Source organism: Carassius auratus, chromosome 36 (assembly GCF_003368295.1).
Source record: "Carassius auratus strain Wakin chromosome 36, ASM336829v1, whole genome shotgun sequence".
In the NCBI taxonomy this organism is placed as follows: domain Eukaryota; kingdom Metazoa; phylum Chordata; class Actinopteri; order Cypriniformes; family Cyprinidae; genus Carassius; species Carassius auratus.
This window is the reverse complement of record NC_039278.1, coordinates 11,994,771-12,007,919: the sequence shown is the minus strand read 5'-3', so window position 1 is coordinate 12,007,919 and position 13,149 is coordinate 11,994,771. Positions and strand designations below refer to the sequence as shown.

Below are 13,149 nucleotides of genomic sequence, written 5' to 3'. Positions count from 1 at the left end.
ACTGCAACTTCACCTTGCCATCAGTCCCTCCCAATACCTTGTTTGAATTGTAAATGCTAGCACACTTGCAAGCTGTGCACCTTTAGTATGAATAATGAATATACACAGCAAGTAGAATATTTGATGTTGTTTCCATGCACTGAAAGTTAACACTTCAATAGCGTACTATAAAGTATCATGTTTACTAAAAACACGTGTTCAGGATCAGTATAATTGAAGATGAATTCTTGGAGTAAATCTAAAGAGTGCTCTTTAAAGTTATTTTTGCTGCTACACTTGAAGTGGTAAGGTGGTAGATTGTAATATCGTATCTAATGAAGAAAAATGCTGACTTAGCCAAAGTTAGATAAAAAGACCTTTCTGCAATAAGACATTACCAAATTATGTTCTGTTTTATCAGTTCACATTCATAGTATAGGTTCAGTTTATGGTTAAAATCAGGATGTGAATTAGACATAAATCAAAGGGGGGACTTTCACTTGCAGAGTTTTTGTAAATTCTCCTTGAAGCCCAGGTCATTGTAATGCAGTGACTGTGTTAGCCGCTGAGATCTAGTACATATATTAGCCGAAGGCAATGGAGAGTCTGACTTGATTAATGACAGCAGACAATTGACTGTAGAGCTGACAGGCCTTACTGCGCAAATACAATAGGCCTGCCATGACGACACACACACACACACATTCGGACAGGCCTGGATCCACTGGGGTTAGTCTTTATGGAGCACTTGTGATCCAGTAAGGGACATTCCATATGCTAAAACTATCTATGGGGAGATTTTATGAAATAAATTAATATTGCCCCATTTGTAAAGAGGAAATAAACTGTTATAATGTATTTTCCAGTGCCTATTACAAGTGAAGTGAGAGCTGAGACCTCCGGCTTTGTCTCCTGTCCATTGTGTCATCAAAAATCACACATAATTCTCTCCAGCATGAGCCAAGAAGATGGTTATGGTCATAAAGTATCAACAAGAGGCAATGCCGTTCTTCATAACAACCTTCTGATGATCTAATGATGCTATTTCGTGAATGACACCTTTGTATGATACTTATAATTCTCAGTTTGTCTCAACTGGATGTTTGCAAATGTGAAAAACCCCTAGGATTATCTTTTAAAATAACCTCCTGTTGTCAGAGTGAGATTGTGTGTTCTGTTCTACACTGATCAAAGCTGGGTGTATGCATCAGAGTTTTTGCAACCTTGAAGAGGCTTTGACGTCAGGCTTTGATAGGTCTAGAGTTTAGATCATACCCTCTGACAGCAAAACTTTCAACTATTTTTGGAAACCAAAATTCGCTAACTAAAATAGAAGCCATGGTTCATGTGTAATCTGCATAAGGAGGCTGATTGTATCATTATTAAGCATATTATGTGGATTTCCACTTTTGTTTAATACATTTGTAAAGTCTGTGTTGATAGTAAGTGTGTATTTTAGGAAGAGAAAGTGTATGTGTGTCTCAGTTTTGTCAACATTTAGGAGTATGTCAGCATATACATAACCTTTCAAAAGTTTGGGGTCAAAATTAATGTCTTTGAACAAAGTGAATACATTTATTCAGCAAGGACACATTAGAAATATCAAAAGTGATATAAAAATGTATAATGATTTCTATGTTGTTTTATAATGATTTCTATAAATGCTTTTCATGTGAACTTTCTATTCATCAAATAATCCTGAAAAAAAGTATCAAGGTTTCCACCAAAAACATTAAACAGCATGACTTTTTTCGACAATGATATTGATAATAAATGGTTCTTGAGCAACAAATCAGCAAGACTGGAGAAATGGCTGCTGAAAATTCAACTTTGTCATCACAGGAATAAATTGCATCTTAATTCAATAGAAAGCAGTTCATTTTAATTGAAGTAATATTTAAATATTTTTACTGCAGTTAATTCCATTCTGTGTTTATATCCTGTGATCAATACATTTCCATCCATATTCATTAATTACCTCATACAAGTGTTATTTTGATTGCTTTGCAGCTAAATTAGAATTAGTCTATCATCAGAGTCTATGATAATCTGTTTTATGTAACTTGTTCTTTATAGGTGAAAAACCATGTAATTTTACCTGCTTGCTCGTGTTACCATGACAGAAGATCCAAACCAACAGCAAAGGTCGAGCTGAACATGAATGATGCTGACAGCCTCCTGACAGACTTGCCATGAGTGCTGCTGATTGCTGCACCTATTCATCACAATCAGCTTCCTCTTGATGACTTGATTTGCTTTATTCAGTCAGATCTCTCTGCTCTCTTCAAGCACATGATTTGAGTCATGTCTGACTGTCATGAAGAGTTCGTATAGCCTATCTGCAGGAGAGTAAGCTAACTTTTTGTTGGCTGTTATCTGTGTTCAGATTTTCACAGAAATAAAAATGAATTTGAAAACCAGTCCAGCTAATGTTTCAAATCAAATTAGGTAATTGAGTGCAGTCCCACCAGGCCTGGAAGTCTCCTCTCTTAATTATGAGCATAGTTCAAATCCCTGAAACGAGGAGTAACTGAGAGCTTGGCAGTGGATACTGAAACACTTTGTGATTTGTGTTGGACTTGACACATCTCCCATATGCTACGGTAGTACATGCCAGACAATGTGCTCCTGTGAGAGGTACATACAGTATATTCTTCACCTCTGTTGAAGTGTTGTTGCTTCTCGCAGAACCACCAGTGAAAACTGTTTGTGTTTGGAATGACATGCAGGAATACTGTTGATGTAATGCTTCTTAGATAAATTATTATGGGTTTGCGTGTTCCTTCTTTCTGCTACAAGTTGTCTCTCATTCGTTCCCTCTCCTGTTCGTTCCCTCTGTAGACTTGTTCTACATTTAAGATGGTCTATTTAAGCCTGTTATCCAAAGCAGTGATGTAAATGTTTGGTCTGTGGGCTGTAAGCAGATGGTATTAGTCCCAGGCTCTGAGCTTCACGCCAAACAGATTTTTGTGTGTGTGTGTGTGTGTGCTTTATTAAAAGTCACATCTTATTAGACCACCTTATTTCTTTAAAAAGATTCTCAGAAGAGCAATAGAAGTTAAGCAAACTTGCCCACCCGTTCAAGAGCACAAGTGGTTTGTATATAATGCTGAATAATTTTGGTGGTCTGTACATTTCTCCACTTAAACTTGTTTATGCCTCAGAGTCTAAGGACATACAAAAGATTTGGTGGCCATGTGCATAAGCTGTTTCTTAATAATTTTAAAGGATGGTAGCCTGTGTAATACTCCACTTAAAGCGTTTTTTTTTTTTTTTTTTTTTTTTATTAATAATGATAACAAAACGTTTTTGTGGTCGTTTGCCTAAACTCTTTTATAACTGATAAGGTATTCTTTGGGTGAGTCTGGATTGTAAGTTCAGTAAAGTTTAAGTTATTTTTTCAGTATTTATTGCTAATATTTTGTCCTGTATTTATAAATGATAGTTATATCATTAGATATAAAGAATTTAATTAATTAAAAGATTAAAGCTAAAAAAATATATATAATGAACATAATTTAAATAAAAGTATATAGACTGTTTTGGTTTAACCAGTGATTTATATTTTACTAAAGAAAATGTAATTTTTTTTAAATGGTAATCTTTTTATTTGTATATATATATATATATATATATATATATATATATATATATATATATATATATATATATATATATATATATATATATATATATATTATTTTATAATACTAATGTTGGCAACACTTTTACTGTAAAACCTTTTTTATTCCTGTCAACTGAAATAATTTTTAATAGATAAAAATACATATTGTGTTTAGTATTATTAATAAGTATATAAATATAAAATTTTTGTAATCCATTATTATTAATATTATTATTATTCTTTGAGGTGTGCCTCAAAGTGTGCCGTTTTTGCCAAACTGTGGGTTAGTATCATGCTACCAACCACAGTAACAAGGCTGATTTTAACACTCAGACTACTTATTTTAAGTTTAATATTATGATCAAATTAAATATTTTGCTTTTAGTATTATTCCTATATTTTTATTGACACACATATGTTTTTTGCACCAACAGATGGCTGTTAAATTTGAAGTTGCTTGTGAGAAGGAAAATGTAAAACATGTTTCAGTTGTCTCTCTTACACTGCATGTGTGTGTGTGTGTGCTCCAGTCTTTGTTCCAAGTGGTGTAAATTAGCAGTGTAATCGCTGGCAATGAGGCCAAGAGCCTGGGGAGAGGATTTTGGGATAACCTGTTGATTAAGCACCAGAGGGAATGGTTATCCAGACACAAACACACACGCATACACACATGCAGACTTACTTTGAAGTGATTTCTTTCTTTTTATCTCGCTCTTGCATTTATTTGCATCCGAATGATTTGAGCCTTTGTAGTGCAAACCCGAATCGAGTTTAACCTCACTTTAATGAGCTCTGATCCAGTGCAGTGAATATTTGTGTGAAGTGAACCATCCAAAAGCGTTTTAGATGGATGGATAGTGACATCAGATACATAAAGAGTTTGTGGACAAATGAGGAGAAGAAAAAGAGAGAAATCACGTTGCTAGTATGATTCATGTCAGACACAAACATCAGTTAACATTAACCCTCACTGCATTTATAATCACATATTCAGTTAACTTTGATATGGCTCTCTGACCTCTGCAAAGTTCAAATTAGCTGTGTATTCTTCATAAATATCAGTCTGACAGCTCGCGCCTCCAAACCTTGTTGTGCTGCTTGGAAATGAGCAAGCTCACAGTCGTCTGATAATGATTATACAGACTGAAATGTCTCCCGGAGTCTCTGCGTGCACATCTGTTTCACACATTTGAACGCTGTGAGTGATTCAGGACAAATTCATGTTAAGTGTTTATTTTCTCTGCTTTCAAATTATCTTGTCTCTTTGAGAGTGTACAAAAAATGGGAAAGTACCATAATCTCACGGTATCTTCTGTCTTTACTTGACTGGACAATAAAAGACACAATTTTTTTATTAGAGCAACAGACTATATCTCCTAGAATTTTAAAACAATGTTTTTCATGTCAATGCAGTGATTTTCTAATATCTGAGTGCAGAAATCTTTTTTTTTTTTTTTTTTTTTTTTTTTTTTTAAAGGTTTGACCTTCAAGTGTCCTTAATATTGACTGTGGCTGATTGTTTGTAAAGAGAGGGAGTTGAGGAAAGAAGTTTTATTCCATTTTCACTCTAACTCACATTATGTAGACATATAAATCCCATGTTCAGCTGTACAACTAAAATAGAATGAGTTGAAGTAAAGAAGGGGGACACTTTTACCCACATGTTCTGTTTGAGGTCCAGGACAATACAATTTGCAGAAAACTTATTGCAGTTGTTGATTTACGTTGCAAAATGAAACGTTCACCCCGCTGTCATTGCCCTAATGCCACTCATTAGCTGATGTTGTATGCCAACCCCCTCCCCATCAGAAACTTCAATAGAGAGAAAAGCTTTTTTCTTTGATTGTTTCAAATAATAACACATTTCACTTTGAAATCAGCACGAGTGCCTTGTTTGAAGCCAATAATAGTGCTGTATTTGACAGGCTGGCATTGTGCGCCAATTTCTATAAATTGCTCAGAAGTGAAGGAGCCCATTTTAATAGCCTTTCAGTGCTGAAATGATTGCATTCATGGTAAATTGCCTTCTACATTGTTTCTCATCTGTACAGGGAAAGAGAGAGAGAGGGAGGGGCTGGGGGTCGGTCATTGTTTGAGGAATGATGTCTGAAAGGGGTCGCGTTTCAGCACTCTTCCATCTCTCTGGCTCTTCCTGCTGCCTCCTCATGATTAAATCATTCCCAAGCTTTCTGACACAGAAACACGCATACACACCCAACACATGCAGCTAGAGGGATTGTGGGATGGAATCCACACTTCATAAAATAAAAGAAAACAAAAGAGGAAGAGTCTGTCTGTCTTGCAGAGCAGGCCGCAGATGACTCTTTGTTCTCAGGGCAGACGGAAAACCAGTTGGCTCTTATTGCAAGCTTCTTCGCTCTTTAATTCCCTCCTGTCCCACTCTCTCTCTCTCTTTCTCTTTCACTCACTCTCTGATATATGACATCTGTTTATGTGAAATTGGATTTCAGTGAGTCCCGTGTGGCAGCCGGTCAAATGTCTCCTGTATTTTTATACAGGGTTGTGCAAAACTCAGAATTTAACAACTGATTCTCTTTCATTTCATGAGTTTTAATTTAGCTGGCCACATGCTCCACGGGATGTTGAATTGGAATTTGAATCGGAATGACAGGTAGAGGAATTGCAATTGTTCAAAGAAACAAAAAGGGAATTTCATTAGTCCAACATAATGGAAAAGAACATATTGAAATTGTCTAATAAAATTCTAATAAACTTGTTGTTTGGCTCCATCTTGAAGACTTAAAAATAAGAGCATTTTGGGAAATGTCTTTTACCATGGTTCAATAAAATTTTTCATAATTATTATATTATATTCATATGTTGTATTCCATTTATATATTAAATGTCTGTATACATATACAAAAGTCTCTAGGTGACATTTAAACATTAATTATTAATATAATCTCAAGCTTCAGGAAATAAATGGTGTGCATGATACCATGTTTATAAGCAGATCATATTTAAAATAGTTTTTACAAAATCTGAGTAGAAACCAAGAAAACTATAAAACAAGAACGGCAAAGCCAAGGTAAGAGAGATGTGAAAAATGTGAAAGAATAAAAGCGATAGATAACAAGAGCAAGTCAGCAAGAAGGATGGAACAAGCACAAAGAAAGATGGTCTCTGTGGTCTCGTCACAGATAAAACTCTCTGATGCGTAACCGGCAGATGGGCCAACACTAGCACTGTGAACTTTACACTTCACTGTCAGTAAGTGAATTGCTTATTTCCACATGGCAGTTGGACTCCATAGTAGTCTCTCTCTCGCATTTCTGAGTGCAGCTCCTATCCCTTGTTGTCTGTATCCTCTGGAGGTTTTCCCCACTTTTAGTCTCACAGAAGCACTGTTCTAAGATCACTTTACAAAAATGACGGAATGATTAGTTCCATCACCTTTGTTTATATACTTATAGTAAACCCTTTAACAATGAATTTGCCCACCTGCCAAATGTGTATGACTTTATTTCTTCTACAGAACAAAAAAAGAGATATTCTGAAGAATGCTCATGCTGTTCTTCTCCATACATTGGGAAAAAAATAGCCCTTTATACAATACAGATTGTTTCAAAGCTGATTGATAAACAGCTAAATAATAATTCAGTGATTCAAACATAAGTTAATTCTGATCTCTATTCAGTTAAAATCAGTTCATTGTTGATTCAGTTCTGTTTAAAACAGCAAAAATTACTATAAAGCATCATAAAAGTAGACCATACAACTCATTCACTGTATGCCATTGTGTGAGGAACAGGCTGAAGTCTAAGTTGTTATTCGCTGAAAATCTTGTTTGATAGCCATGACCACCATCCACTTTCATTAAATGGAAACTCCTTTGCATCTCACGGCCAGAAAAACATCATATAGATTTTTAAATACGTGAAGTGGATGACAAGGTTTCCAAAAACTGTTCTTAGAGAGTTTAGTGAAAGTGCACATACTGAGAATCATAAAGTCATTTATTCCACCCATAATATATTAAGTTATTTCTCTAATAGGCTTTTCCCCTTTTATGTTACTGTTTAATGCAAATGATGCAATATTACCAAAATGTAATATTCATCAAGCCAGCCCAGGTCTTCCCAGAGGGGAAATAGTAAGTTTTTGCTGTTTTTGGTCAGTAAGGATATGTGTGCCTACCTGTGTGTGCAGGGTAGTGCTTCGACCAACAGACCAGGGCCTCTTCTGCGCTTGTCAATAGAGGTAATATTTGCCGATTGATTTTGTCAGTGCATCACAGGATGAGGTATCCCTGATTGGATTCTGTTTTATTTGTGAGAGTGTGAGCATCATATGTCACATTCAAGAGCTCTGTAACAGGGAATCCTGCCAGCCATAATAGATTCTGAAAGGAATTTACCACACCTACTCAATTCTGTGGTCAGGATTACTTGACTGGTCTATTGTCTGGGTCGCTTTCAAGGCAATAGGTCTTTAATTACAGCAGGAAACCTGTTTTGTATCATTGGAGATGGTTTTATAGGCTATTGTTTGGCTGTTCTACAAATGGCAATGCTGATAAGATAAACAAGCATTTTGTGTTTACACCTACTAACCAAAGAATGCTTTTAAAATAGAGTAGAAAAACCCAATAAAGCTTGCGTGGCACAGTTTCCATCTATCAACCATCAATCATCCTTGGTTCTATATTAAGATCTTCCCTTCAAACATTCGGTGGGTCTGATGTGGTCTTGGTTTATTTGTTTTGTTTATATGTCTCTAAACCCACATCATGCAAATAAGTAATCATTTACAAGGTTTCTGTACATGTGAGCTGCTCTTAGCAAAGTTAGTACCACAAAGAGTTAAAAAAAGGAAAAGTAGCAATTCCCAGAATGCATTACAAAATAACAAAGGGTCCAAAAATGGTCATGTCTTTTGGGATGTAAACATCAAGATTTATCTTTGTATTGCTCAAAGAGTCTGTTATCGTTTAAGACATTCCTCCACGTTGAACACTGTCAGTTCCCTCAATATGCTGATGCTGTGCTTTCCAGGAGAGGTCTTGCATCACATCTCTCCCGTCCTTTGTCTGATATCTCTCCTGTTGGTTTTAAGTAGAGAGTGCTCTTGGAAACCTAATTTTATATGTTCATGAGGTCACGGTGGAATCACGATGAGGTAATGTCTGTCAGCCATTGGCAATAGATGACGGCATCATTTATCTTCCCAACCCTACAAGTCATTGCATCTCAGTTGCATTTTTATGAAATTGCTAAACATTATAGATTCCATCATTGTCGTTATATTATTAATTAGAGATGCGTAACTCAATTGACCAAGGACCGGAAATTCGGGGACAGAATTCGGTGTAACACTGGTTCCGAGCCGGTCAGTTGTGATGTAACAGCTACGCTCACATCCACATGTAAATATTGGCTTGGAAGTTCTTCAATGTGAGTGAAGAAGACATAAAGTTCACACTTTGTAACACATATAAGGCAAAAGTAATTTTCCACCAAAACATTTCGCACAAGAATTCTGGTTAACATTAACCAAGTGAATCATTTGAATGAATGACTAAATTACTTAGGCTACTAATTTAAACTGTCCTTTGCTGTTAGCGACTGGTCTTTTGGTTTCATATTTAAAAGTATCATTACATTTCTTATTTGTGTGTTAAAAAAAGTAAAACATTCATCTTATAACCGTACTTATGCTTTTGTAATTCATCTTAATTATAATAATTTTCATAATATTCATCTTCATAACAAATTGTTTATATTATTTAATTTGTTTGTATATAATCATTTCCTTTCTTTCTCTTCACTCTACAAGAACAAACTCTGATCTGCAGAAGTCCCTATAATGAGAAGCAGGCAGTGAAAGATCTCCCTCCCACACTAGCCTGTGCTTAGACCAGCTATTGCTCATCACTTCTCAAGAGATCTATAGGAATAAAAATACAAATAAATAAATAAAAACCCTGGTATTCTTGCTTACAAAAACAAAACCTAGTCAAGCCAGCCTGCGTAAATGTAGTCAAACTGGCTTTACCTGGTTTAACTGATTGGCTAACTGGCCTCATGGCTTCTTACCCCCTCTCAAAATCCTTTAAAACCAAGTATTATAAAAATAAAACATCTGGTTTAAGATGTTTTTTTTTCTTTCTTGTAATTATTAAATTGCATATTTTTGGAGGTCTACCTTATTTTTCGACGTGGAAGTAAGCTGTTTTCTGTGAATGTGCGGGACTTCCTTTTCATTAGCTGCTGTAGGGAAATAACAAGAAGAAAAACAAAGTGCAGTAAACATTGTCTTATATGCAAATAGTGTCGGAGTGTCTAACTATCCAGTACCAGTCCAAATAGTCCAAAAAGGTCCTGTCGTCAATTACTTTTCCTTCTCGCTCTCAGATTTCATTACGCATTTCTTAATGCCTTTTTATTCATGGAGCTCTCTCATCCTTTGTCTTTGCCCTCTTCAGAATATTTTGAGGTTTTCCGCACTCTGTGCTTAGTCAAAGATGTCTATTATGGGTCACATTATTTTCCCACTTAAACAAGAATAGAGTGCATTTGTTAACTGGCAGGTCAAGCTGTTTCGTTCATTAAATGTGGAAACAGTTCTCTGTCTGTTTTTCTCTCAAATCCCCACAACCCTTCTCTCTTGGGACGTCCCTATGATTGATAACTTCAATTAGTGATGATGTGAGATTTTACGTGTTCACTGGAACACGCAGGGAAAGACTTTCTCTTCCCTTAACTTTACTATTTTAATAGGACAGTCAAGATTTATTTTCAGGTGTCATTACAGACTCCTTAACTGCATCTTTGATTGAAATACAGGCACTCACAATATAAAAAACATCATATTTTGAGCATAAAAAAACACCAAGTAATAAGCGGAATGCAAATTTGTGTAACTGCATAAGTCAGAAGACAACAGCTGATTGTCGAGGTGCTCTATCTCACATCGTATGACCAACCACACTTAAATTGCACTTAAAAAGCTTCCATTCACAAAGGCATTCAGAGCAGGTTGCCTGGTGCCGAGCTAACATATAATTACATTAAAGAGTCGTGCAAGCAGCCATGGAATTTTTACCACTCTAAGTCTTGGCATAGTCTCCACCTTAAGAGATAATGAATGTTGCTTACGTGGTCGTATTATGTGCCTATGTACTGTGGAAAAAGCAAGCAAGATGGGGTGCGAAAAATTGGGTTTATGGGAATGTTTCTCCCAAAAATGTCAGTTCATCCTTTGTGAGCCACTAGACTCGATGTGATTTAATGTTACTTGAATTCTATTTACAATATATTACTCTTCAAAAGACTCGAGTCGGAAATTGAAAGAGATTGAAAGTAATCTTTTATGCTTGTCAAGGATGCATTTATTTGATCAAAAATGCAGTAAAAACTGTGATAATGTGAAATACCTTTACGATAATAATAATCATTTTAAAATGAAGTGTTCATTCCCCTGGCGGTAAGGCTGAATTTTCAACTGTTATTACTCCATTATTGTATGCTATAATACCTATAACCTATAATAACTATAACCTTACTATAGATAGATAGATAGATAGATAGATAGATAGATAGATAGATAGATAGATAGATAGATAGATAGATAGATAGATTGATTGATTGATTGATTGATTGATTGATAGATAGATAGATTTTTTTAGCAATATTTGGGAGATATTGCTGGTGACATTACTTGGTACAGAATGGCGAGCTTCGTAGGTTGTGTGTAGGACACTGAATAATGCATTACACTTTTGGTCTTTTTTATTTATTTATTTTACCTTTTTTCAGCTGAGAGGTGTTTTAATCAGCTGGACTGCTGAGCTGTGATTGGCAGAGAGATTGATGACTCATGATGGGGAGACGGTGGGAGAGAGTTTAGTGGGTGGAGGGTGCTGGGAAGCAATTTTAGTCTGAGGAAGCAGACTTGCCACCTCTCAGCAATGCATGTATTCGTTTTAGACTATTTCTCTCTGTCTGTCTTCACTGCTTGTTCCTCCATTTGATCAGCTCTTGTTTTTAATGGCTTTGCCACAGGTTGTGGAGTGAAAGAGTGAATTCGCTTTCTGGCATAACGATTAGCTCCAAACATTTGTCTTTCTCTTGCTTATCCCATTTGGCCTGCTCTCTGCACTCAAATGTGCATATTTTCAAGTTAAGGAAAGGCTGAGAGGTTTTACTGAGGCCTGCTATTCAGAAGTGATTATTCCATGAAGGTGTAACGACTTTTAAACTCTCCTCAGAAACCGAGTGCCAAAGAGAAGTGGTAAGTACATTTTACACACTGTTAGGATTCTGGTTTTGTGTGTTCCATATGCTGTCATACATCACCTGTCATTCTTGTGCTGAATTTGAAAGTTTTTGTGCTGCTTGCTTTTCATCTTGCTTTGGTGAGAATGTCTTTGTTTTATGGCTGTATTGTGAGCAAATGTGTCTTGAATGCAATCCATATGATTAACAGACCAGGCTAAATGCTAAGAGCTAAAGAAATCCACAACCTCTTGTCATCTCAGCTGTTGAGATTTAAGCAGACTGACAGCACACAAATCTTAAAGTATCTCACAGCTGTGGGACATGCCTCTTGCTTTATTTTTAACCTCTGCTGTTGTTTTATTGGTCTACAGTGCTAGTGGGGCAGGCCAGCTTATAGTCCAGAGCTGCATAGTATAGGAATTTATGCCGCTACATTCATATTTATGAACTTTGCCTTTGTTGCAAGATCCTTGAAGTTTGGGGTCACTGTCCTTGTTGCCTGTAATTCTGCGTTCTGAGACAGGAAATAGGCAGTATGTTTTGTTATTGTCTAGTGTTGAGACAGCTTATCTCTGTTGTGCATCTGGATAGGACTGTAAATCATGATGATGCACTTCACGAGTACTTGCTGTTGTCATTGTTTATGGCACTCATGTGTGAAGGCTCGTGGCAACGGCATGCATCAGAGACAGATTTAACGTGCCACCCTGTGATATCCTGCACACGCACAGAGGGGGGTTTCCTGTCACGTGCTCTGTAGTCAACTAGCATTTGACCTTAAGTGTGCATGATAAATAAAATTAAAAAAGACAACCAAGTTCATTTGTTTTTATTTTTACTTTTATTTTTTAATACATGCAAGTGTATCTTAAAGGGACACTCCACCCCAAAATGAAAATTTTGTCATGTCGTTCCAAACCCTAAAAGCTTCATTCGCCTTCAGAACACAATTTGAGATATTTTGGATGAAAACCCGGGAGGCTTGTGACTGTCCCATAGACTGCCAAGTTACACTGTCAAAGTTCAGAAAAGTATGAAAGAAATCATCAGAGAAATCCATCTGCCATCAGTGGTTCAACCGTAACGTTATGAAGCGATGAGAATACTTTTTTGTACATGAAGAAAAAAAAAAACGACTTTATTCAACAATCTGTCTCCTCTGTGTCTCTCCACATCACCATAGCACCATTTTGGAGATTATGAGCTGAACGCAAGCAGTGTATGCTCTTCCGTGCTGCACAGATGTGTTGTTTTTGTTCAAATCAAAGCATAAATTCACATAGAAGATGTATCCTTGTGTCACGC

At 36.2% G+C, this 13,149-nt stretch overlaps 1 protein-coding gene across 1 annotated transcript in view; it reads left to right on the top strand.

Annotated features, from left to right (window-relative positions):
* Window positions 1-11,519: 11,519 nt before the first annotated feature.
* The window catches only part of LOC113055258 (prickle-like protein 2), a 41,298-nt gene continuing 39,668 nt past the window's right edge, over window positions 11,520-13,149 (top strand). The window contains exon 1 of the mRNA XM_026221415.1: window positions 11,520-11,857. The gene's annotated coding sequence lies outside the window, so the exon portion shown is untranslated. The remainder of the gene's footprint in view (window positions 11,858-13,149) is intronic.